The sequence below is a fragment of the Tamandua tetradactyla genome, chromosome 2, assembly GCF_023851605.1.
Source record: "Tamandua tetradactyla isolate mTamTet1 chromosome 2, mTamTet1.pri, whole genome shotgun sequence".
In the NCBI taxonomy this organism is placed as follows: Eukaryota; Metazoa; Chordata; class Mammalia; order Pilosa; family Myrmecophagidae; genus Tamandua; species Tamandua tetradactyla.
The window spans coordinates 153,955,411-153,982,678 of NC_135328.1; positions in this window are offsets into that span (position 1 = coordinate 153,955,411).

Here is a 27,268-nt window from a genome sequence, read left to right on the forward strand (position 1 = left end):
CCACAGAAATTAAGGAAGTAATGATCAGATACTATGAACAACTTTATGCTAATAAATTCAACAACGTAGATGAAATGGACAACTTTCTAGAAAGGCATGAATAGTTAACATTGACTCAAGAAGAAATAGGCGATCTCAACAAACAACTCCCAAGTAAAGAAATTGAATCAGTCATTAAGAAACTCTCCAAAAAGAAAAGTCCAGGACCAGATGGCTTCACATGTGAATTCTACCAAACATTCCAGAAAGAATTAGTACCAATCCTGCTCAAACTCTTCAAAAAAATTGAAGAGGAGGGAAAGCTACCTAACTCACTCTGTGAAACCAACATCACCCTCATACCAAAGCCAGACAAAGATATTACAAGAAAAGAAAACTACAGACCAATCTCTCTAATGAATATAGATGCAAAAATCCTCAACAAAACTCTAGCAGATTGAGTCCAGCAGCACATTAAAAGAATTATACACCATGACCAAGTAGGATTCATCCCAGGTATGCAAGGATGGTTCAACATAAGAAAATCAATTAATGTAATACACCATATCAACAAATCAAGGCAGAAAAACCACATGATCATCTCAATTGATACAGAAAAGGCATTTGACAAAATTCAACATCCTTTCCTGTTGAAAACACTTCAAAGAATAGGAATAGAAGGGAACTTCCTCAAAATGATAAAGGGAAATATGAAAAACCCACAGCTAACCTCATCCTCTATGTGGAAAAACTGAAAACTTTCCCCTAAGATCAGGAACAAGACAAGGATGTCCACTATCACCACTGTTATTCAACATTGTGCTGGAAGTTCTAGCCAGAGCAATTAGACAATGAAAAGAAATACAAGGCATCAAACTTGGAAAGGAATGTTCTAGTTTGCTAGCTGCCGGAATGCAATATACCAGAAAAAGAATGGCTTTTAAAAGGGGAATTTAAAAGTTGCTAGTTTACAGTTATAAGGTTAAGAAAATGTCCCAATTAAAGCAAGTCTATAGAAATGTCCAATCAAAGGGATCCAGGGAAAGATACCTTGGTTCAGGAAGGCCGATGAAGTTCAGGGTTTCTCTCTCAAGTGAGAAGGCACACATCGAACACGGTCAGGGCTTCTCTCAGCTGGAAGGGCACATGGTGAGCATGGCACCATTTGTGAGCTTTCTCTCCTGGCTTGTGGTTTCATGAAGCTCCCCGGGAAGCATTCTTCTTCATCTCCAAAGGCCACTGGTTGGTGGACTCCCTGCTTCGTGGTGCTGGAGCATATTCTGCTCTCTCTGAATCACTCATTCTCCAAAACATTTCCTCTTTTATAGGACTCCAATAAATCAGTCAAGATCCACCCAAATGGGTGGAGATCTTAATCTAATCCGGCATAACAACCACTCTTGACTAAATCACATCATCCAGGAGATGATCTGATTACAGTTTCAAACATACAGTATTGAATAGGGATTATTCTACCTTTATGAAATGGGATTTTGATTAAACCTGGCTTTTCTAGGGGACATACATCCTTTCAAACTAGCACAAGGAAGAAGTAAAACGCTCCCTGCTTGAAGATGATATGATACTGTATGTTGAAGACCCCAAAAAATCCACAGCAAAACTACTAGAGCTGATAAATGAATACAGAAAAGTGGCATGATACAAGATCAACACTCAAAAATCTGTAGTTTCTATACACTAGTAATGAACAACCTGAGGGGGAAATCAAGAAAAAAATTCCTTTTACAATTGCAGCCAAAAGAATAAAATATTTAGGAATAAATTTAACTAAAGAGACAAAAGACCTATACAAAGAAAACTACAAGAAGTTGTTAAAAGAAATCACAGAAAACCTAAATAGATGGAAGGGTATACCGTGTTCATGGATTGGAAAGCTACAGTGAAGATGTAAATTCTACTTAAAGTGTGTTCTAGTTTGCTAGCTGTCGGAATGCAATATACAGAATCAGAATGTCTTTTAAAAAGTGGAATTTAATGAGTTGCCAGTTTACAGTCTAAGGCCAAGAAAATGTCCCAATTACAACAATTCTATAGAAATGTTCAATCAAAGACATCCAAGGAAAGATACCTTGGTTCAACAAGGCCAATGAAGTTCAGGGTTTCTCTCTCAAGTGAGAAGGCACATGGCAAACACAATCACAGTTTCTCACTCATCTGGAAAGGCACATGGTGAACATGGTCAGAGTTACTCTCACATCTGGAAGGGCACATGGCAGACATGGCATCATCTGCTAGCTTCTTCTCCTGGCTTCCTGTTTCATGAAGCTACCCGGGAGGCATTTTCCTTCTTCATCTCCAAAGGCTGGTGGACTCTGCTTCATGTGTATGTCATTCTGCTCTGCTTTCTCTGAATCTCTTCCTCCAAAATGTTTCCTCTTTTATAGGTCTCCACTAAACCAATCAAGACCCACCCAAATGGGTGGAGACATGTCATCACCTAATCCAACCACTATTGACTAAATCACATCATCCAGGGAGACGATCCAATCACAGTTTCAAACATACAGTATTGAACAGGGATTATTCTACCTTTATGAAATGGGATTTTGGTTAAAACATGGATTTTCTAGGGGGCATACCTCCTTTCAAACCAGCACAAACTGATTTACAGATTCAATGCAATACCAATTAAAATCCCAAAACCTTACTTTTCAGAAACAGAAAAGGCAATAACCAAATTTATCTGGAAGGGTAGGGTGCCCTGAATAGCTAAAAGTATCCTGAGAAAAAAAATGAAGTCAAAGGTCTTATGCTACCTGACTTTAAGGTGTATTATGAAGCTACAGTGGTCAAAACAGCATGGTACTGGCATAAAGATAGATATACTGACCAATGGAATTGAATAGAGTGTTCAGATATAGACCCTCTCCATCTATGGACAATTGATCTTTGATAAGGCAGTCAAGCCAACTCACCTGAGACAGAACAGTCTCTTCAATAAATGGTGCCTAGAAACTGGATATCCATATACAAAAGAATGAAAGAGGATCCATATCTCACAACCTATACAAAAATTAACTCAAAATGGATCAAAGACATAAGCATTAGATCTAAGACCATAAAACTATTAGAAGAAAATGTAGGGAAATGTCTTATAAATCTTATAATAGGAGGCGGTTTCCTAGACCTTACACCCAAAGCATGAGCATTGAAGAAATAAATAAATAAATGGGAGCTCCTCAAAGTTAAGCATTTTTGTGCATCAAAGAATTTCATCAAGAAAGTAAAAAGACAGCCTACACAATGGGAGACAATATTTGGAAATGATATGTCAGATAAAACTCTTGTATTCAGAATACATAAAGAGATTGTTCAACTCAACAACAAGAAGACAGATAACCCAATTACAAAAGGGGCAAAAGACTTGAACAGACAGTTCTCAGAAGAGGAAATACAAATGGCTAAAAGGCACATGAAAAGATGCTCAACTTCCCTGGCCATTAGGGAAATGCAAATCAAAACCACAATGAGATATCATCTCACACCCACCAGAATGGCCATTATCAATAAAACAGAAAATGACAAGTGCTGGAGAGGATGTGGAGAAAGAGGCACACTAATCCACTGTTGGTGGGAATGTCAAATGGTACAGCTGCTGTGGAAGGCAGTTGGTGGTTCCTCAGGAAGCTAAATATAGACTTGCCATATGATCTGGCAATAACATTGTTAGGTATCTACTCAGAAGACATGAGGGCAAGGACACAAATGGACATTTGCACACCAATGTTTACAGTAGCATTATTTACCATTGTGAAGAGATGGAAACAGCCAAAATCTCCATCAACAGATGAGTGGCTAAACAAACTGTGTTATACATACGATGGAATATTATGCAGCTGTAAGACATAATAAAATTATGAAGTACGTAACAACATGGATGAACCTTAAGGACATTATAATGAGTGAGATTAAGCAGAAACAAAAGGACAAATATTGTGTGCTCTCACTAATATGAACTGACATTAGTGAATAAACTTGGAGAACTTCATTGGTAACAGAGACCATCAGGAGCTAGAAATAGGGTAAGATATTGGGTAATTGGAGCTGAAGTGATACAGATTGTGCAACAGGACTGATTGTAAAAACTCAGAAATGGAGCACAATACTACCTAACTGTAATACAATTATGTTAGAACACCGAATGAAGCTGAATGTGAGAATGATAGAGGGAGGAGGGCTGGGGGCACAAATGAAATTAGAAAGAAAGATAAATGATGACGACTGAGATGGTATAATCTAGGAATGCCTAGAGTGTATAATGATAGTGACTAAATATACAAATTTAAAAAATGTTTTTGCATGAGGAAGAACAAAGGAATGTCATTATTGCAGGGTGTTGAAAATAGATAGTAATTAATATTTTAAAATTTTAACTTATGTGTGAGACTAAAGCAAAAAAAGTTTATTTGGTACAAAATTTATATTTTGACTAATGCATTTCCTAATATAACTTATGTAGGCAGCTTAATTGAACACCGTAAGTACATGGAACTTTGAGTAGGGCATGAGATTTTGTTGGTTTGTCCAGAATGATGCCCTGATGAATCCCAGAGTGATTTGAGCAGTGAATAAAGTAGTATTTGCAAAGTTCCCTTGGGGGAATGGTGAGAAAGGGGGAAATTCAACTTCCCCAAGTTGAATTCTTGATATTCTCAAGCAGTGGGAACAACCAAAGCAATAGGCTGAGCCCCCAATCTTGGGGTTTGCTCATATGAAACTTAACCCCACAAAGGATAGGTCAAGCCTACTTAAAATTAGGCGTAAGAGTCACCCCCAAGAGAACCACTTTTGTTACTCAGATGTGGCCTCTCTCTCCAGCCAACACAACAAGCAAACTCACTTCCCTCCCCCTGTCTACATGGGACATGACTCCCAGGAGTGTGGACCTTCCTGGTAATGTGGGACAGAAATTCTAGAATATACTGAGACTCAGCATCAAAGGATTGAGAAAACCTTCTCAATCAAAAGGGGGAAGAGTGAAAAGAGACAAAATAAAGTGTCAGTGGCTGAGAGATTCCTAACAGAATCGAGAGGTAATCCTGGAGATTATTCTTATGCACTAAATAGGCATCACCTTGTTAATCAAGATGTAATGGAGAGGCTGGAGGGAACTGCCTGAAAATGTAGAGCTATGTTCCAGTAACCATATTTCTTGAAGATAATTGTATAATGATACAGCTTTCACAGTGTGATGCGTGATTGTGAAAACTTTGTGTCTAATGCTCCTTCTCTCCCTTATCAACAGATGAGTAAAACATATGGAATAAAATAAATAATAGGGGGAACAAATGTTAAAATAAATTTAGATTGAAATGCTAATGATCAATGAAAGGGAGGGGTAAGGGGTATGAAATGTATGAATTTTGTTCTGTTGTCTTTTTATTTCTATTTCTGAATTGATACAAATGTTTTAAGAAATGATCATGATGATGAATATGCAACTGTGTGATGATATTGTGAATTATTGATTATATATGTAGAATGGAATGATCATAAGTTAAGATGTTTGTGTTTGTTTGTTGCTATATTTTTAAATAAAATTAAAAAAAGCAAGGTTCAGGAGGTATGTACATAGTGTGTTATGTTTGTGAAGAAATAAAAATATAGATACAAACACTCACATGTACAGAATATCTTCTGAAGGACACACAAGGAATAGTGGTTCCTCTGGGGAGCATTGAATGACTGTGGAATAAGTTAAAGACTTTTGGATTTTGCAGCATCTATTCAAAAATACATACAAATGATTAATTAAAAATTAATAAATAAAAAACTAACCTCCCTAATTAGAAAAAATGGGAGAAGGTAGAAATTTTAAAGACATCAAAGGATTACCTAAAAAACAAACAAAAAAATTCTTGACCTAGATAGTTTTATAGTCAGATTCTTTCCAATTTTTAAAGAACAAATTATTCTCATAGCATATAAACTGTTGCAAAACATAGAAAAAGATAAAAGACTTCTCAATTTGTTTTCTGAATACCACGAAACCTGACTTGCAAGTCCACCTAAAACAGCTCCAGAAAGCAAAACACAGGCCAATCTCAACATGTAAGTGGAAAAATCCTATATAAAACAGCAACAAAACATATCCAGCAAAATATTCAAAGACCTAAAAAACCACATTATATGTAAACTAACATGATAGCAAGAGGACTGCCACATTGCACAATGCAGTGGTCCTGATAAAGAACATGTATACTAAATCATCTGCTAAGGGGGTGCGAGGATAGTTCAGTGGTAGAATTCTTGCCTTCCATGCCGGAGGCCCAGGTTTGATTCTCATCCCATGCACATTCCGAACAAACAAACAACCAAACAAACAAAGGAACAACCAAGCAAAAATTCAACAAATGGTACTGTAATAAGGGGATACTCACATGGAAAAAGAATGAACTGTGACCCCCCACCATACAGCATACCAAGGAAAAAAAATCACCAGCTAACATCATACTTAATAGGGAAACACTACAGATATTCTCATTTAAAACAGGAATAAGACAAAGATGCTGATCATCGTCACGATGGTAAACATTGTCCTGGAGAACTTAGTCAATGGAAGAGATAACAAAAATAAATGAGGTATAATTATGAGAAAGATAAAAATAAAATTATCATTACATGCCAATGATATGCTTGTATACATAAAAAATCATAGTCAAATGAGAAAATGATATAAGCAATGAAAAGAATCTACAAAGTAGTTAAATCCAAAATTGACAAAAGCAATAATATTCCTGTATGTCAAGATAGAAAATACATCACCAAAAGTGGCATTAATAATTACAACAAAGATACTAAGGAATCAAATTACAAAGGAATGTAGAAGAAAATAACAAAACCTTACACGGGGAGAAAGAAGGCTCAAATAAAATAGAGAAATAAAATATTTTCCTGATTATGAAGACTTAACAACAGCATAAAATTAGTCACTTGGTATGTTAAGCAATTTCATATACGACCACACAATCTTTTGAAGTTTTGCATTTGTTTTATAAAAAATGAGGAAACTGAAGCCCAGACAGAAGAAACAGTTTGCCCAAGATCACACAAATAGGAAGTGGCAGAGCAGTATTTGAATCCTGGCAATCAGCTTCCAAAATATACGCTTGGCTGCCAAGTCAGTTCTCACACATTAATTTATAGGTCTCACCTAATTCTAAAGAAACCCAAGGTTTTTGTTTGTTTGTTTATCTTACTGAAGTGAATCAGTAACAAAATAAAGAAGCTGGGGGAGAATTCTGATAATGGTAGCTACCTAAATAAGAAGCTTTCTATATACGTCCTCCCAAACCATACAGATGAACAAAAAGAATAAATAAAACCACACAAATCCCATACCTTCAGCATATCTACAAACTTCAAATTACCAGTATATACAAAAACAAACACTTCTAGCAGAGCTAGGCTCCAGCTCCTGCCAGAAGACTTAAACAGAACAGGGGAAAGAGGTTCCAGAAAAACTGTGAAAGCAAGAGAAGAGGGTGAAAGATGATCTAAAATTGACCTAAAACCATCAGAAACAGAACTTAAGAGTGAAAATATGGAAAACAGAGTTTTAGAAGATCAAAATATTGACTACAAGGAAAGAACTTAAAAGTCAAAAGGACTCAAGGTAATTGCCTCAAAAAGGGAAAGGGAGAAGAGTTTAAGGAAAAAGGAGAGGTATTCTTTGGAGACTGGGTGGTAAAGGGAAAAAACAGAAATGAAAATTTAGGGTCATGCAAAAACCAAAATAAAAGTTCATGCATGGAATCCTTTTATCTCTCTTCAAAAAGATGGCCATCCATTAAAGAAATTGCACTTCACAAGCTGACAAAAGAAGGTATTATTGAACTAAGAATCTTGTAAACTAACCCAAATTACCAGCCCTGTTCATAGATTGCATAGTCAGTTTTCATCAATAAAAAGCTTATATAAGAAAACAGAAAACAAAAATAAAAACATTTCAGCTGATAAAAATTCTTCCCCTAAAAGCAACCACAGAGCAGAATAAAATTGTAATGCAGTACACCTAACTGAACTAAATATCCCCAGATAAACCTTTAAGGATATGAAAAACATCTTGAACCAAAGTTAATAAATTAAGCACAAAATAGACAAAATTAGGAAGAAATGAAATGAGCCCATTGAACCCCCAGAGAAAAATGGAAGAAAATGAAAAATTATATCAGAATTGAAGACTAAAGGGCACAGTGCCCAAGGCATAATCGTTTCAAACAAAAATTTTATAAGTAGCATTAAAGACAGGCAGGAAAACAATCAGGAGAACAAAAATGAAAAAAAGAAAAATAAAAAGGCCAGAGAGCAAATGGCTGCAATGGAAGATTCTCTGGCTGCAATGGAAGATAAAGAAGATAAAAAAATTAATATGAGTCCCTGAAGAAGACAAGCAAAGCATTAGGCCAGAACTAATATTTAAACCTATTCAACAAGAAAATGTTCCAGAAATTTAAAAAAAAAAAAATCTGAGTCTATCTTTTGAAAGGAACCACCAGCTACTTGAAAAAATTGATCCAGAATGATCAATTCTGAGATAGAGCTTGATAAAACTCTTAGTCTTTAGATATAAAGAAAAAATCCTCAAAGTTTCTGACAAAAAGACAAATAACTGTGAGAATGATAGAGGGAGGAGGGCTGGGGACATAAATGAAATCAGAAAGAAAGATAGATGTTAAAGATCGAGATGGTATAATCCAGGAATGCCTAGAGTGTATAATAATAGTGAAATGTACAATGTACAAACTTTAAAAATGTTTTTGCATGAGGAAGAACAAAGGAATGTCATTATTGCAGGGTGCTGAAAATAGATGATAATTAATACTTTAAAATGTCACCTTATGTGTGAGACTAAAGCAAAAAATGTTTATTTGTTACAAAATTTATATTTTGACTAGAGCATTTCCTAATATAACTCATATAGATAGTTTGATTGAATGTCATAAGAACTTGGAATCTCAGGTAGGACATGAGATTTTGTTGGTTTGTCCAGAGTGATGCCCCGATGAATCCCAGAGTGATTTGATCAGTGACTGGAAAAGTATTTGCAAGCCCCCTTTGGGGAATGGTGAGAACGGGGGAAAACTCAACTTCCCCAAGTTGAATTCTTGATATTCTCACAAGCAGTGTGGACAACGAAAGCTATAAGCTGAGCCCCCAGTCTTGGGGTTTGTTCATATGAAACTTAACCCCACAAAGGATAGGTCAAGTCTACTTAAAATTTAGGCCTAAGAGTCACCCCCAAGAGAGCCTCTTTTGTTGCTCAGATGTGGCCTCTCTCTCCAGCCAACATGACGAGCAGTCTCACCACCCTCCCCCTCTCTGCGTGGGACATGACTCCCAGGGGTGTGGACCTTCCTGGCAACATGGGACAGAGATCCTGGAATGAGCTGAGACTCAGCATCAAAGGACTGAGTAAAACCCTAGAATGAGCTGAGAATTAACATCAAGGGATTGAGAGAACCTTCTCGACCAAAGGGGGAAGAGTGAAATGAGACTAAGTGTCAATGGCTGAGAGATACCGAACAGAGTCAGAGGTTATCCTGGAGGTTATTCTTATGCATTACGTAGATATCACCTTGCTGTTCAAGATGTAGCAGAGAGACTGGAGGGAACTGCCTGAAAATGTAGAGCTGTGTTCCAGTAGTCATGTTTCTTGATGATGATTGAACAATGATATAGCTTTCACAGTGAGACTCTGTGAATGTGAAAACCTTGCGTCTGATGCTCCTTTTAGCTACTATATCAACAGAAGAGTAGAACATATGGAATAAAAATAAATAATAGGGGGGAACAAATGTTAAAGTAAATTTAGTTTGAAATACTGGTGGTAAATGAAAGCGAGGGGTAAGGAGTATGGTATGTATAATCTTTTTTTCTCTATTATTGTTTTATTTCTTTTTCTGTTGTCTTTTCATTTCTTTTTCTAAATCGATGCAAATGTTCTAAGAGATGATGAATATGCAACTATGTGATGATATTAAGAATTACTGATTGTATATGTAGAATGGAATGATATCTTAATGTTTTGTTTGTTAATTTTTTTAATTAATAAAAAATATTTAATAAAAAAAGATAAATAACTAGTAAGGGCAAGAGCATAGACTGGTTTCATAGTTCTCAAAAGCAACACACAAAATAAGGCAACAATGAAGCAGCATTGAAAAAAACAAAAAACTCAAGGAAATAGTGAACTAAAGCTTTTATAACCAGCCAAGCTGCCTGAATTAGTTTCCTAGGGCTGCTATAACAAATTACTACAAACTGATGGCTTAAAACTATGGAAATTTATTATCTCAGAATTCTGGAGGCCAGAAATCTGAAATTAAGGTATTAGCAAGGTTAGCTCCTTCTGAAGTCTCTGAGGGAGCATCTGCTCCAAGCCTCTCTCCTACCTTCTAGAGGTTGCTGGCAATTCTTGGTGATCTCTGCTTGTAACTGAACAGTTAAAACTGTAACTTGAACTTGTATCTCAAAGATTGAGGCCAATCTTTGCCTCAGTCTTCACATGGCTTTCTCCTATGTGTCCCTGTGTCTCAAATCTCCTGCTCTTTTTACTCTTACAAGGACACTAGTCATTGGATTTAGAGCCCTGTAATCCAGGATAATCTCTTCCTGAGATCCTTAACTTAACTACATCTGAAAAAAACTTTCCAAATAAGGGCATATTCACAACTATTGGAGGTTAGGACTTAGACATATCTTTTTGAGTGTCATTATTCATTCAAGTACATTGTCCTTCAAATATCAAGGCTATAAGAAAAACAAAAAGATTTGCATGTGTGAAAACTCAGTATATTCTGTGAATGTGAGCCCTTCCTTTTTTTAAATTTTAATTTATTAATTAAAAAAAATTAACAACAAATGAACTAAAACATTAACATGTGATCATTTCATTCTCTATATATAATCAGTAATTCACAATATCATCATTTTGTTGCATATTCACCATTTCTTAGAACATTTGCATCAATTCAGAAAAAGAAATAAAAAGACAACAGAAAAAGAAATAAAACAAAAACAGAAAAAAAAGATTATACATACCATACCCCTTACCCCTCCCTTTCATTAGATCACTAGCATTTCAAACTAAATTTATTTTAACATTTGTTCCCCCCATTATTTATTCTTATTCCATATGTTCTACTTGTCTGTTGACAAGGTAGATAAAGAAGAATCAGACACAAGGTTTTCTCAATCACACAGTCACACTGTGAAAGCTGTATCATTATTCAATCATCATCAAAAAACATGGTTACTGGAACACAGCTCTACATTTTCAGGCAGTTCCCTCCAGCCTCTCCATTACATCTTGAATAACAAGGTGATAACTGCTTAATGCATAAGAATAACCTCCAAGATAACCTCTCAACTCTGTTTGGAATCTCTTAGCCATTGACACTTCGTCTCATTTCACTCTAACCCCTTTTGGTCAAGAAGGTTTTCTCAATCCCTTGATCCTGAGTCTCAGCTCATTCCAGGATCTCTGTCCCATGTTGCCAGGAAGGTCCACACCCCTGGGAGTCATGTCCCATGCAGAGAGGGGGAGGGTGGTGAGACTGCTCGTCATGTTGGCTGGAGAGAGAGGCCACATCTGAGCAACAAAAGAGGCTCTCTTGGGGGTGACTCTTAGGCCTAAATTTTAAGTAGACTTGACCTATCCTTTGTGGGGTTAAGTTTCGTATGAACAAACCCCAAGACTGGGGGCTCAGCCTATAGCTTTGGTTGTCCACACTGCTTGTGAGAATATCAAGAATTCAACTTGGGGAAGTTGAATTTCTCCCCTTTCTGTAAGCTCCCCTTGAGGACAAACTTCATGTAGGAGATGACTGGGAAAATTTAGCCAAAGGACTTATGGTGAGCATTAAATGATATTTAATTCAAATTTAACAGTAAAGCAAAGTTGGGAATGTCTAAAATAGTAATATATAGAGGTGATATGTTCTAAGTGAAAATTTAAGCAACTGAAGTATAAGAGAAGGGAGAGGAAAGGAAGAAAGTAAAATAAGCTCTTTGATTCTTTTTTTTTTTTTTTAACTTTTTTTAATTGTATAATATAACATATATACAAAGCAAAGGAAGGAAAAAGCAGTAGTTTTCAAAGCACTCTTCAACAAGTAATTACAGGACAGATCCCAGAGTTTGTCATGGGCTATGATACTATCCTCTCATATTTTTCCTTCTAGCTGCTCCAGAATATAGGAGGCTAGAGGGCTTAAATATAGTTTTTTTTAATCATCACAATCGACTTTTTCCCTTCATTTTTTGTGAAAAATAACATACATACAAAAATGCTATAAGTTTCAAAGCACAGCACCACAATTAGTTGTAGAACATATTTCAAAGTTTGACATGGATTACAACTTCACAATTTTACGTTTTTACTTTTAGCTGCTCTAAAATACTGAAGACTAAAATAGATATCAATTTAATGACTCAGCATTCATATTCATTTGTTAAATTCTATCTTCTCTGTATAACTCCACCATCACCTTTGATCTTTCCATTCCTCTCTTCAGGGGTGTTTGGGCTATGACAGTTCTAAATTTTTAATATTGGAAGGGTCTGTAACTAATATGGGGTGTTCTGGGAGACACTAGGCTAGGTTTTAGGACTTATCTGGACCAAGGATCCATCTGGAAGTTGTAGGTTTCTGTAAAGCTACTGTAGTGCATGGAACCCTTGTGGAATCTTATATATTGCCCTAGATGTTCTTTAGGATTGGCTGGAATGGTCCTGGTTGGAGGTTGGCAGGTTATGATAGGTTGCAAGGTCTAACTGAAGCTTGCATAAGAGCAACCTCCAGAGTAGCCTCTTGACTCTATTTGAACTCTCTCTGCTACTGATACTTTATTAAGTACACTTCTTTCCCCACTTTTGGTTAGGACGTAATTGTTGATCCCATGGCACCAGGTCTGGATTCATCTCTGGGAATCATTTCCCATGTCACCAGGTAGACTTTCACCCCTGGATGTCATGTCCCATGTAGGGAGAAGGGCAATGATTTCACCTGCAGCGTTGGGCTTAGAGAGACTGAAGCTATATCTGAGCAACAAAAGAGGTCCTCCAGAAGTAACTCTTAGGCATACCTATAGATAGTCTAAGCTTCTCCGCTACCTACATAAGCTTCACAAGAGTAAGCCTCCTGATCGAGAGCCTATTGATTTGGGTGTCCCTAAAGTTGGACACAGTATTAGGGGATTCCCTGGTAGTTCAATATTTTCCCCCATCCCTCAGGGGACTTTGCCAATACTTTTTGATTATCTGCTTAATATATTCTAGAATGTATCCAGGCATTACAGTAACCTATACAGGATTAAAGGTCCTCTTTCTTATTCTGTGCTTCCTGTGTTTCAGGTGTTCAAATGAGCTATACAGATAGGTTGAATTAGATTATGCACTACAGAAAATTTCAATTCCAGAATAAATAAACCTTTCTTCCATTGGACTCAGAGTATAGTGTTTGGTTCTAAAATATAGACAATGTTGTCCTTACCCCTATGTTCTGATTTACTTTAACCCTAACCTGTTCAGTTTCATTCTTATCTCTGAATATCAGGTTATATATATATGTATATAACCTGATATTTAGATATTTAGATACTTATATATATAAAACCTCTCAAAATCCAGAAATAATAATCACCACTATGGACTTAATGTGTCTTATAAAAGCTTATAATCTAGGCTCCTGTTTTCTTAGAAGCATTTTCTATAGGTGACCATACCATGGATGTTCTTTTGTTTCTGGCTTATTTTGTCTCACCAAATGTCCCACATATTCATTCACATTGTTGCATGCCTCACGACTTTGTTCCTTTTTGTAGCAGCACAACCTTCATTCATAAGTATACACCATCGTTCTCCATCAATGCATCTTTCAGCCACCTGAATTCTTGGGCATCATGCATAGTGCCCAAAGGCCACAGTCCATCAGCATTCTCAATTTAAAATAATTTCATTGTTCCCAAGAGAAAGTAAATCAATAAACATACTCTTACAGATAGGAAATCTGCATCTCCTCTTGACTCTTGTCCCTCCCCCCATTATTTACCTCTGTGAAGTGCTGTGGTAGTGCTGATCTTTTCCTTTTGAACATAGCCCAAAGCATGCAACAGTAGTTTTCCCCCGTACCCTGGTCTTAAACACTCTTTGTACATGAATCATAACTTTGAAGTAATTCTTGAAAGAACTAATTTATATTTCTGATGTTAACCAGTGAGACACATAGGTCTATATAACTCCTTTCAATTTTGTTCATTTTCAATATGGTAATATTACTTATAGACCCAATAAAGAACCACCTTCACTTCTATCTATTCCCTTACATTGACGTTCAACCTCATTAGCTAACTGTTAACCCATCTCTAGCTTCTACATATCTCTAAGTCCCCTATATTCTGTACTATAAGACTCTGATTACACCTTTATGCTGGTCATAAAAGTAGAATGATACAGTATCTATCCTTTTGTGTCTGGATAATTTCGCTCAGCATTATGTCCTTAAGGCCCATCCATGTTGTTACATACTTCATCACTTTATTCTGTCTTACTGCTGCATAATATTCCATCATATACATATACCACATTTTGTTGAGCCACTCATCTGTTGGTGGACATTTGGTTTGTTTCCATCTTTTGGCAATTGTGAATAATGCTGCTATGAACATAGGTATGCAAATGTCTCTTTGTGTCATTGCTTTCAGCTCTTCTGGGTATATACCAAGTAGTGCTATTGCTGGGTCACAGGGCAACTCGATATTTAATTTACTAAGGAACCACCAAACAATCTTCCATAGTGGCTGCACCATTATACATTCCCACCAACAGTGCATAAGTGTCCCAGTTTCTCTGCATCCTCTCCAACAATTATAGTTTCTTGTTGTTTAATAACAGCCATTCTTATAGGTATGAGGTGGTATCTCATTGTAGTCTTGATCTGCCTTTCCCTTATAGCCACTGAAAATTAGCATCTTTTCACGTGCTTTTGAGCCATCTGTATTTGCTCTTCAGAAAAATGCCTATTCATATCTTTAGCCCATTTTATAATTGGATTGTTTGTTCTTTTGTTGCTGAGGTGTATGATTTCTTTGTATATACAGGAAATCAAACCTTTGTCCGATATCTGATTTCCAAATATTTTTTCCCATTGAGTTGGCTGCCTCTTTACCTTTTTGACAATCTTTTGAGGTGCAGAAGCATTTGATTTTGAGGAGTTCCCATTTATCTATTTTTTCTTTTGTTGCTTGTGCTTTGGGTGTAAAGTTTAGGAAGTTACCTCCTATTACTAGGTCTTGAAGATATTTCCCTACATTTTCTTCTAGAAACTTGTTCTAGTTTGCTAGCTGCCAGAATGCAACACACTAGAGATGGATTGTCTTTCAATAAAAGGGGATCTATTTAGTTAACATATAGTTCTTCAGAGGAAAGGCAGCTAACTTTCAGTTGAGGTTCTTTCTTATGTGGGAAAGCACAGGGCAATCTCTGCTGGCCTTCTCTCTAGGCCTCTGGGTTCCAACAACTTTCCCTGGGTTGATTCCTTTATGCCTCTCCAAAGGCCTGGGCTAAGCTGCCAGTGCTGAGATAAGATATGCTGAGCTGCTTGGGCTGTGCTACATTGAGCTCTCTCATTTAAGCACCAGCCATCTAAATCAAACATCATTCATTGTAGCAGGCATGCCTCCTAGCTGACTGCAGATGTAATCAGCAACAGATGAGGTTCACATGCCATTGGCTCATGTCCACAGTAACAGAACTAGGCACCTTCACCTAGCCAAGTTGACACCTGAACCTAATACCACAAAGCTTTATGGTGCTAGTTCTTATATTTAGCTATTTAATCCACATTGAGTTAATTTTTGTATAGGGTGTAAGATAGGGGTCCTCTTTCATTCTCGTGACTACTGATATCCAACTCTCCCATGCCCAATTATTGAAAAGACTATTTTGTCCCAGTTCAGAGGATTTGGGGGCCTTGTCAAAAGTCAGTTGACCATAGATTTAGTGGTCTATTTCTGCACTCTCAACTCGATTCCATTGGTCAATGCTTTTGTCTTTGTGCCAGCACCATGCTGTTTTGACCACTGTGGCTTTATAATAGGTTTTAAAGTCAGGGAGTGTTAATCCTCCCACTGCATTCTTCTTTTTTAGGATGCTTTTAGCTATTTGGGGTCTCTTTCCCTGCCCGATGAACTTGGTAGTTAGCTTTTCCAAATCATCAAAGTAGGTTGTTGGAATTTTTATTGGTAATGTGTTGAATCTGTAGATCTATTTGGGGAGAATTGACATCTTAACTGTATTTATTTATTTATTTATTTAATTTTTTTTTTACATGGGCAGGCCCCGGGAATCAAACCCGGTCCTCGGGCTTGGCAGGCAAGAATTCTTACCTGCTGAGCCACCGTGGCCCACCCTTAACTGTATTTAGCCTTCCTATCCATGAGCAGGGAATGTCTTTCCACCTATTTAGATCTTCTTTGATTTCTTTTAGCAATATTATGTAGTTTTCTGTGTACAAGTGTTGCTTCCACATTGGAGCGGAGCGCAAAGGATATTAAGGAATGACGAGCAAGACAGATGGGATCAGGGGGTCTGAAGCTCAGTGACAACAGACAACTTTATTCTTATCTAGTTCCTGGTTATATACTGCAGGGTTCACGTGACAAAAAGTGTGCATGCACCTGGTGAGAATAGAGTGCTTACTTAAGATGTCCATAAAGAACCTGGGGCTAAGGCAAAACAAACATTCTCTCTCTCCCAGACTGTTTTCCATTAAGCAAATAACAATCTTCACAGATTACTACTGCCACCACTCTGAAGCCAGCTGTTTTCAACAAATTCCACAGGTCTTGTTTTAACCTTGCTCCTACATATAAGTCCTTTACATCCCTAGTTAAGTTCATTCCTAAGTATTTGACCCTTTTATTTGCTATTTTGAATGGAATTTTTTCCTTAACTGACTCCTCAGCTAGTTCATTGCTTGTGTATAGAAATGTTACTGATTTTTGCACATGAATTTTATATCCCACCACCTTGCTGAATTTGTTTATTAGCTCAAATAACTTTACTGTAGATTTCTCAGGATCTTCCAAGTATAGTATCATATCATCTGCAAATAATGAGGGTTTTATTTTTTCCTTTCCAATTTGGATGCCTTTTCTTTCTTTGTCATGCCTGATTGCTCTAGCACAATGTTGAATAATAGTGGGGACAGTGGGCATCCTTGTCTTGTATCTGATCTTAGGAGGAATGCTTTCAGTCTCTCTCCATTGAATATGATGCTGGCTATCAGTTTTCATATATTCCTTTTATCATATTGAGGTATTTACCTTTGATTCCTATGTTTTGAAGTGTTTTTATCAGAAAAGGATGCTGAATTTTGTTGAATGACTTTTCAGCATCAATGGAGATGATCATGTGATTTTTTTCCCCTTTGATTTGTCAATGTGCTGTATTATATTAATTGATTTTCTTGTGTTCAACCATCCTTGTGTTCCTGGTATAAACCCCACTTGGTCATGGTGTATAATTCTTCTAATATGTTGTTGGATTCGATTTGCTAACATTTTATTGATAATTTTTCCATCTATGTTCATTAGGGAGATTGGTTTGTAGTTTTCCTTTCTTAGAGTATCTTCACCCGGTTTTGGTATTAAAATGATATTAGCTTCATAAAATGAGGTAGGTAGAGTTCCTTTTTCCTCAATAAAAAGTTAAGCAGGATTGGTGTTACTTCTTTCTGGAATGTTTAATAAAATTCCCCTGTGAAGTCATCTGGCTCTGGGCTTTTCTTTGTAGGAAGATTTTTGATGACTGATTGAATCTCTTTACTTGTGATTGGTTTGTTGAAATCTTCTATTTCTTCCTGAGTCAGTGTAGCTTGTTTGTGTGTCTCCAGGAATTTGTCCATTTCATCTAAATTGTCTGGTTTGTTGGCACATAGTTGTTCATAGTATCCTCTTAAGATTTCGTTTATTTCTTCAGGGTCTGTGGTAATGCACCCCTTCTCATTTCTGATTTTGTTTATTTGCATCCTCATTCTTGCTAGTGACCCATCAATTTTATTGATTTTTTCAAAGAACTAACTTTTGGTTTTATTGATTCTTTCTATTGTTCTTTTGTTCTCCCATTCATTTGTCTCTGCTTTAATCTTTGTTATTTCTCTTCTTCTGTTTGCTTTGGGGTTAGTTTGCGCTTCTTTCTCAAGTTCCTCCAGGTGTGCTGTTAAGTCCTCAATTTTTCCTTTTTTTTTTTTTGCATGGGCAGGCACCAGGAATCGAACCTGGGTCTTCAGCATGGCAGGCAAGAACTCTGCCTGCTCAGCCACCATGGCCTGGCCTCTTTCTTGTTTTGTACTATAGGTATTTAGGGCAATGAATTTCACTTTCAGCACCAGCCTTTGCTGCATCCCATAAGTTCTGATAAATTGTATTCTCATTTTCATTCATCTCCAGATAGCTACTGAGGTCTCTAGCAATTTCTTCTTTGGCCCACTGGTTGTTTAAGAGTGTGTTATTTAATTAAAATATATTTGTGAGTGCTCTCATTCTTTTGGTGGTTATTGAGATCCAGTTTCATCCCATTGTGATCAGAGAAAGTGCTTTGAATAATTTCAATGTTTTAAAATTTATAAAGACCTGTTTTGTGCTCCAGCATATGATCTACCCTGGAGAATGTTCCATGAACACTAGAGAAGAATGTATATCCTTGTGCTTTGGGGTGTAATGACCTATATATGTCTGCTAGGTCTAATTCATTTATCAAGTTATTGAACTTCTCTATTTCCTTGTTGATCTTCTGTCTGATTGTTCTATCTATAGAGGAGAGTGTTGTATCAAAATCTCCTACTATTACTGTTGAAACACCTATCACTCCCTGCAGTTTTGCCAATGTCTGTCTCATGTACTTTGGTGCTCCTTGAGCATAAACATTTATGATCTTTATATCTTCTTGGTGGACTGACCCTTTAATTAGTATATAGTGTCCTTCTTTGACTCTTATGATGTCATTACATTTTAAGTCTATTTTGTCCGATATTAGTATTCCTACTTCTGCTTTCTTTTGGTTACACCCTGTGTGGAAAATCTTTTTCCATCCTTTCATTTTCAATCTATTTGTATTCTTATGTCTAAGATGAGTCTCTTATAAGAAGCATACAGCTGGATTATGTTTCTTAATCCATTCTGCCAATCTGTATCTTTTACTTGGTAAATTTAGTCTGTTAACATCCAAAGTTATTACTGAAAAGGTGTTTCTTGATTCCATCATCTTATCTTTTTAATTTTATTTGTCAGATGTATATATTCTTCTCCCTCTTTCTCTTTGTATTCTTTAAATCACCCTTAGTGGTATTCTTCAATTCTGTGCCCTCCTCCAGACCTCCCTCTCCTGTCTTCTTTTTTCAGCCAGTAGAACTCCTTTTAGTGTCTCTTGTAGGCTAGTCTCTTGTTGACAAATTCTTTCAGGATTTTTTTGTTTGTGAAAACTTCAATCTCTTCCTCAATTTTTAAGAACAATTTGGCTGGGTACAGAATTCTTTGCTGGAAGTTTTTCTCTTTCAAGATCTGAATATATCATACCACTGCCTTCTCACTTCCAGGGTGCTAGTTAAGTAGTCTGAATTCAGTCTTATTCTCCTGCCACTTTTAGGATTTTCTGTTTCTCTTCAACATTCGAAAGAATGATTTGTATGTGCTTGGGGAAAGTCTATTTGGATTTATTCTGTTTGGAGTTCACTGGGCTTCTTTTGCTTGTATATTTATGTCCTTTATGAGGTTTGGGAAGCCAAACCAAAACCTACAAAGTTTTCCCCCATTATAGCCCTTTACTCCTCTCTTCCCCTTCTGGGACACCAATGATTCTTATATTTGTGTGCTTTGTTTTGTCTATCATTTCCCTGAGTTCCTGTTCAATTTTTTCCATCTTTTTTGCCATTTGCAGTTTTAAGTCTTCAAAGTAAATTATCCTGTCCTCTATATTACTTATTCTTTCTTCTGTCTCTTCAAATCTGGTGTTGTGTGCCTCCAGTATGTTTTTTATTTGGTCAACAGAATCTTTGATCTCAATGATATCTGCTATTTTTCTATTTATTCTTTCAAATTCCTGTTTATGCTCTTCTACTGTCTTCTTTATCTCCTTTATGTCATTTGCCATCCCACTTATTTTATTAAGTAGAGTTGTTTAAAAATCTTTGATTAGCTGGTCCAATGTCTGTGCCTCCTCAGGTGTTTTACTTTGGTCGTTAGGCAGGGCTATCTCTGTCTGAACTGTGATATGCTAACTGATCTTCTGCTGTCTTCATCGCATGTAGATATCTTGATTGATTTACTTTGGGAGTAAATCAACTTTGGGAGTTGATTTCTTTCAGTGGTGTAAGGCCTTGTGTTTGTGGGATGGTTGTACAGCAGGGAGCAGGGCATGGGGTGGAGCACTCAGTATGGTGATTTGTTTCAGGGCAGATCTGGGAGCAGGTTGAGGATGTTACACTGGTGCTTGTGAACGTGTTTACTCTCTGGCCTGGGAGGATGTAGCTGTGCGGGTGCACTGATCTGGGGGATATAATCCTGGTGTGCATAGCTCTAAGGCACAGGGCCCTTTGTGAGCATGTGTAGAGCTATGGCAGCAGGTCGCGTTACTCCTTTGTGGATTGGGGGCAGATGTGACCCAGCTGTGCAGGTCAGCATTGTTCTCAGAGCTGGGAAGTGAGGCTGAGGGCTGCGTGGGTGCATGGTTCTAGGACTGCTGTAACGTGCTGTTCCCAGAGCTGAATGATGTGATTGGGTCCCGTGCGCATGTGTGGGTCTGGGAGTGCCATAAACGGATGCGTTGAGCACAAGGAGGGTGGGGTTAGGCTGTGTGACACTATAGGCAGGGGTAGCCTAGGTGTGGAGTTTAGTGCCCGCAACCCTTATGCACTGGTAACAGCCTGCAGGGAACAGAGAGGGGAAGGTAGTGCTTGGGAGGGGTGTAGGAGAGATGGGTTGGGCTGCACTTGGGGGGGTGTGTGTGGCAGGTACGTGCACTAGGGGCTGGTGGGGTGGGGGCGCCTGGAACTCAGGGAATGGAAGCAGGTGAGGGGGTTCAGGTGCGTGGGGTATGGGGTGAGTCACCGGTCACAGGGCTGCACCAGTGAGGGTAGTGTGCCCAAGGAACGTGGCCTGGCTTGCTTCCTAGTCCTGTGTATCTGTCCGTGCGCTCCTGCAGGCTCTGCGCCTCTGCACCAGGCTCTAGCTTTCTACCTCTTAGTTTCTCAGCCTCTGCCACCAGGGCTGCCACATGTGGTGCAGAAGGCTCTTCCAGGTCAGCTGTAGTCCCGAATTGCTGCCTCAGTTGCCCTCCTGTCCCTTCTCTAACTTTTCCGTGGAGCAGTGATAATCAACGATGTTGTTTTATGGCAGTCACAGGATCTTCCCACTCAAAAGAGAACAGTTTTGGAGACTTTGGGTCAAGAAATCTACTGTAAATCTAGAACTGTGAACCAGCAGAGATCTCCGGAGAAAGTGGGAAGTAAAGTGTATGGATTTGGAACTACACCATGTCTGTCTTCCACGGTCTACTTTATAGCTCAGAGATCTTGCACAAACCATTATTCATTGAATACCTGGCTTTCTCACCAGCAATATTGGAGTATTATACAGAGGTTGGCAGGGCCATATCTGTTGGTATTTCAAGAATATCTATATTAATGGAGTAATTCCTTCTTTAGATTCTAATGCAGGTGGGTACTGTTTAACATGTTGCATAGTATCTGGATTTTGGAGTTTTATTTGAACTGGCTTTACTGTGGGTTTTTTATTTTTTTTAGTTGTGAAATATAATATATATACAAAGAAAAGAAAGAAAAATCAATAATGTTAAAAATACACTTCAGGGCGGGCCGCGGTGGCTCAGCGGGCAAGAGTGCTTGCCTGCTATGCCGGAGGACCCCGGTTCGATTCCCGGCCCTAGCCCATGTAAGAAACAAACAAACAAACAAAATATAATAAAACAAGAAAATGTTTAAAGATGTTTCCCTTTCTTCCTCCCTTCCTTCCTTCTCTCTGTCTTTCCTTCCCTTCCTCCCTCTCTAAAAAAAAAAAAAAAAAAAAAAAAATACACTTCAATAAATAGTTATGGAACAGATTTCAGAGTTTGTCATGGGCTACTTTTCCACCATTTCAGATCTTTCCCTCTAGCTGCTCCAAAACACTGGAAGCCAAAAAACATCCCCATAGTGACTCAGAAGTCCTACTCATTCATTGAGTCCTATTTTCTCTGTCATAACTCCTCCCTCTCCCCCCATCTCCCTCCCAATCTACAGGGAGCCTTGGGCACGGCCCTTTCCAACTTCCCCACATTGAAAAGGGGTCTGAACACTAAAGGATAGGAGGATGTAATTAATTGATAACTTTGGAAAGACTGGTCCCTCTGGGCCTCAGGATTTAACTGGCCTCAGAAGCCTTTGGAAATGAGAAATTCCAGGAAAGGAAACTTTAGTACATGAAACTTTTGTAGAGTGTCAGTTTGAGCCCTGTGTGTTCTTAAGAATTAACAGATGTTAACTTGACTCCATTTGATCTCTCTCGGCACTGATGCCTTATTTTGTTACACTTTGTGCTGGTTTGAAAGGATATATGTCCCCTAGAAAAGCCATGTTTTAATCAAAATCCCATTTCATAAAGGCAGAGTAATCCCTAGTCAATACTGCATGTTTGAAACTGTAATCAGATCATCTCCCTGGATGATGTGATTTAATCAAGAGTGGTTGTTAAACTGGATTAGATGATGACATGTCTCCACCCATTTGCGTGGGTCTTGATTAGTTTCTGGAAATATTTATAGAATGTTTATAAAAGAGGAAACATTTTGGAAAATGAAGGAGATTCAGAGAGAGCAGAGAATGCTGCAGTACCATGAAGCAGAGAGTCCACGAGCCAATGACCTTTGGTGATGAAGAAAGAAAACGCCTCCCAGGGAGCTTCATAAAGCCAGAACCAGGAGAGAAATCTAGCAGATGATGCTGTGTTCACCATGTGCTCTTCCAGCTGAGAGAGAAGCCCTGACTATATTCACCATGTGCCTTCTCACTTGAGAGAAAAACTCTGAACTTCATTGGCCTTCTTGAACCAAGGTATCTTTCCCTGGATGGATGCCTTTGATTGGACATTTCTATAGACTTGTTTTAATTGGGACATTTTCTTGGCCTTAGAGCTATAAACTAGTAACTTATTAAATTCCCCTTTTTAAAAGCCATTCCATTTCTGGTATATTGCATTCCAGCAGCTAGCAAACTAGAACACACATGTTTTCCCCCTTTTGGTCTGGAAGGTGCTGTTGGTTCCATGGTGCCAGGGCACAGGGCCAGACCCTTCCCCAGGAGTCACACCAATAAGGGGAATTTCAATTTGATATTTAGTGAGGCTGTGTTTCTACATTCTTTATCTCTGTGAACCAGTGAAAATTGTCCAAAATCAAAAGTGCTGCTGATTGTACAACCAAGTGAGGATATTGTAGGACATGGATTGCTTATTTTGGACTTTATTTATGATGCCCAATAGATGGAGGCAGCCAATGGGTAAAATGACTGAGAAACAGGATGGTGAGCTGTGACACATTTATATGGTGAAATGTGGTGCAGCTACACAAAGGAAGGATGTCAAGAGGCTCGCAATGACTGAATAAACCTTGGGGACACTGTGTTTGGCAAAATAAGCCAGAAACTAAAGAACAAATGTGTTATGATCTCTTTCAGAAAATACTTAAAAGAAAATTGGAGCTTAGATTGTAAGCCCTTTTAGCAGCCACACTTAGTGAGGTTGTAAGTGTATTTCTAGATTCTGAGACACTGAGCTATATGTGTATCAGCTGGTATTTCCCTGCAAATTTTAGTAATTTGTGACACCTAAGACTTAGAAATTGAGTTCTGAAGCCATGAAACTTAGCATAGTTACATACAATAATAGTTAAAGTAACCAAAAAAGAGGTCAGGCTTTAATTAGAAATAAAAATGAAGCCAATCTGGCTGGGACTAAGGTAAATCAGAAGACAGGGTAAAAGATGATACTGTATGTGCTCTAGGTGAAGTCCTCCTGTATGAGACCAAAGGCAGAGAGGTTTATTGTGTCTACAACCTAAGTTTTCTGCAACGCGCAATCTAAATCAACCTGTCTAGATAGCTCATTTAAACAACCCAAATTCCTGGAGTCCAGAATGAGAACAAGGCCTTGTAAAAATTCTATATCTCTTAATGTAATACAAGTCCCATCTCAGGCTATGGTGGGTTGATAAAAAGTATTGGTAGAGTCCCCTGTGGGTCTGAAGGGAAAAAAAAAATGGAGCTATTAAACTTTCTCATCTGGGAAATCCCAAGTACCATATCAACCACTGGGGAGTCCCAGAAAAATAGGCCAAACCCTTGAATTTGAGGCTTGCCCTTAGGAAACTTATTTCTGTAGAAGCTAAGACTACCTAAAACGAGGTCTAAGAGTTGCTTCCTGGAAACCTCTTTTGTTGGTCAGATGTGGTTTCTCTCTCTCTCTCTAAACCCAACTCTACAAGGAAAATCATCACCCTACCCCCTGAATGACATTCAAGGGTGAAAACCTCCCTGGCAATGTGGGGCAAGACTCCCAGGGATGAGCCTGGCCCATGGGATCAATAATGCCTTCCTGATGAAAAAGGAAAAAGAAGTGTAGTAAAACAAGGGCATCAGTGGCTAAGAGAGATGAACAGAGTCATGAGGCTCTTCCAGAGGCTGTTTTATGCAGGCTTCAGCTAGATATTGCTAGTTGTCATGGTTTGTTAAACCCCATTCATCATTACTCCTGTTAACTCTTAAGAACACCTAGGGGTGGGGGAGGCCCCTTCCAAACCCGTGACTCCCGGAGAACGTGCACTCTCTCGGGCGGGCCGCTGCCGCTGGCACCCTCCCGCCACGCTTGTTGCCCAGGGCCGACTAGGAAATTCGGATGGGCTCTTTCCCTGGCTGCGGCGACCAGCAACCCTCCCTGCGTTCGGACCCCGGGCCGGCTCAAGCCGCTTCGGCTAGCGAACCCCCAGGACGGTGAGAGTTTTCCAAAGTTTAAGGTCCCACAGCACCTTTTACTGGTGGGACCCGCAGACAAACGTGTGTCACGAGCGCCACCTACTGGGCAGGATAAGAAAAACAGAACCCAGAGATTTCACAGAAAAATATTACAACCTTGCTGGGTCCAACACCAAGAGAAATCTGAATAAATGCCCAGACGCCAGCAGCAGAAGATAACTGTCCACGCTCAAAAGATTGAGAATATGGCTCAGTCAAAGGAACAAACCAATAGCTCAAATGAGACACAAGAGCTGAGACAACTAATGCTGAATATACGAACAGAAATGGAAAACCTCTTCAAAAATGAAATCGATAAATTGAGGGAGGACATGAAGAGGACATGGGCTGAACATAAAGAAGAAATAGAAAAACTGAAAAAACAAATCGCAGAACTTATGGAAGGGAAGGATAAAGTAGCAAACATAGAAAAAATAATGGATAGCTACAATGATAGATTTAAAGAGACAGAAGATAGAATTAGTGATTTGGAGGATGGAACATCTGAATTCCAAAAAGAAACAGAAACTATCGGGAAAAGAATGGAAAAATTTGAACAGGGTATCAGGGAACTCAAGGACAATATGAACCGCACAAATATACGTGTTGTGGGTGTCCCAGAAGGAGAAGAGAAGGGAAAAGGAGGAGAAAAACTAATGGAAGAAATTATCACTGAAAATTTCCCAACTCTTATGAAAGACCTAAAATTACAGATCCAAGAAGTGCAGCGCACCCCAAAGAGATTAGACCCAAATAGGCGTTCTCCAAGACACTTACTAGTTAGAATGTCAGAGGTCAAAGAGAAAGAGAAGATCTTGAAAGCAGCAAGAGAAAAACAATCCATTACATACAAGGGAAACCCAATAAGACTTTGTGTAGATTTCTCAGCAGAAACCATGGAAGCTAGAAGACAGTGGGATGATATATTTAAAATACTAAAAGAGAAAAACTGCCAACCAAGACTCCTATATCCAGCAAAATTATCCTTCAAAAATGAGGGAGAAATTAAAACATTCTCAGACAAAAAGTCACTGAAAGAATTTGTGACCAAGAGACCAGCTCTGCAAGAAATACTAAAGGGAGCACTAGAGTCAGATACAAAAAGACAGAAGAGAGAGATATGGAAAAGAGTGTAGAAAGAAGGAAGATCAGATATGATATATATAATACAAAAGACAAAATGTTAGAGGAAAATATTATCCAAACAGTAATATCACTAAATGTCAATGGACTGAATTCCCCAATCAAAAGACATAGATTGGCAGAATGGATTAAAAAACAGGATCCTTCGATATGCTGTCTACAGGAAACACATCTTAGACCCAAAATAAACATAGGTTGAAAGTGAAAGGTTGGGAAAAGATATTTCATGCAAATAACAACCAGAAAAGAGCAGGAGTGGCTATACTAATATCCAACAAATTAGACTTCAAATGTAAAACAGTTAAAAGAGACAAAGAAGGACACTATATACTAATAAAAGGAACAATTAAACAAGAAGACATAACAATCATAAATATTTACACACCGAATCAGAATGCCCCAAAATACGTGAGGAATATACTGCAAACACTGAAAAGGGAAATAGACTCATATACCATAATAGTTGGAGACTTCAACTCACCACTCTCATCAAGGGACAGAACATCTAGACAGAGGATCAACAAAGAAATAGAGAATCTGAATATTACTATAAATGAACTAGACTTAATAGACATTTATAGGACATTACATCCCACAACAGCAGGATACACCTTTTTCTCAAGTGCTCATGGATCATTCTCAAAGATAGACCATATGCTGGGTCACAAAGCAAGTCTTAACAAATTTAAAAAGATTGAAATCTTACACAACACTTTCTCGGACCATAAAGGAATGATGTTGGAAATCAATAATAGGCAGAGTGCCAGAAAATTCACAAATACGTGGAGGCTCAACAACACACTCCTAAACAACGACTGGGTCAAAGAAGAAATTGCAAGAGAAATTAGCAAATACCTCGAGGCGAATGAAAATGAAAACACAACATATCAAAACTTATGGGACGCAGCAAAGGCAGTGCTAAGAGGGAAATTTATTGCTCTAAATGCCTATATCAGAAAAGAAGAAAAGGCAAAAATTCAGGAATTAACTATCCATTTGGAAGAACTGGAGAAAGAACAGCAAGCTAACCCCAAAGCAAGCAAAAGGAAAGAAATAACAAAGATT